Genomic DNA, 733 nt, shown 5'->3' with positions numbered 1-733 from the left:
AGTCAGTGAACTGTAGCTGTCCTCAACACATCATGCTGTTTCCCCCTCACTGCTGACAGCATTAACTCATATTTACATGGCAGTGTGGTCTTTTTTGACAGTGATTCATTTGATTTCCACCAAGCAGTTACAGAAGAGGCCTAATATGAATTCTGTTATGGGATATGTTAAGGCTTATTAAACTGAACTTTTCAATATCCAACCAAAGTTTATATTTAGTTTTTGTTAACAACATATTGTACAGAAAGGTTTTTGAAAGGATTCAAATCCCCCAAAGATTCGTGAATACATGCAGGTGTTTTCCCATCAAAGTGTAATTGATACACTATTAATGGAGCCAGTCTGATGGTCAAATTACAGAGGTAATAAGAAAAAAGGAATTTATTCTAACAGCAAGAGTTTCGTAGATGTTTATCAAGTCAGATATAAAGAAAGATGATTCCAAATTTCCAAATCACCTTTCACTTCTACGCCCGTAAATGGAAAAAGCCTTTCTGTATTCTATTCTGTGTTGCCTGATAAAATCATTGATCCAAGGCATTGTGTTAATAACTGGGACTGACCTGGAGGTGAAAGGGGTGGAAAAATCAAGGGCTGATGTACACAATTCATTAAACCAATCAACCTGATCGTTAATATCAGTGAAGTATGAATAGCCACACTAGAAAAGTAGCTGGAAAACATGGCTGCAGACTGATCATTAAAGATGCGAGAGTGGATGTTACGTTTCTGG

The sequence above is a fragment of the Sebastes umbrosus genome, chromosome 15, assembly GCF_015220745.1.
Source record: "Sebastes umbrosus isolate fSebUmb1 chromosome 15, fSebUmb1.pri, whole genome shotgun sequence".
NCBI classification, from domain to species: Eukaryota; Metazoa; Chordata; class Actinopteri; order Perciformes; family Sebastidae; genus Sebastes; species Sebastes umbrosus.
The sequence above is the reverse complement of the archived record's forward strand: the minus strand, read 5'-3'. Positions refer to the sequence as shown.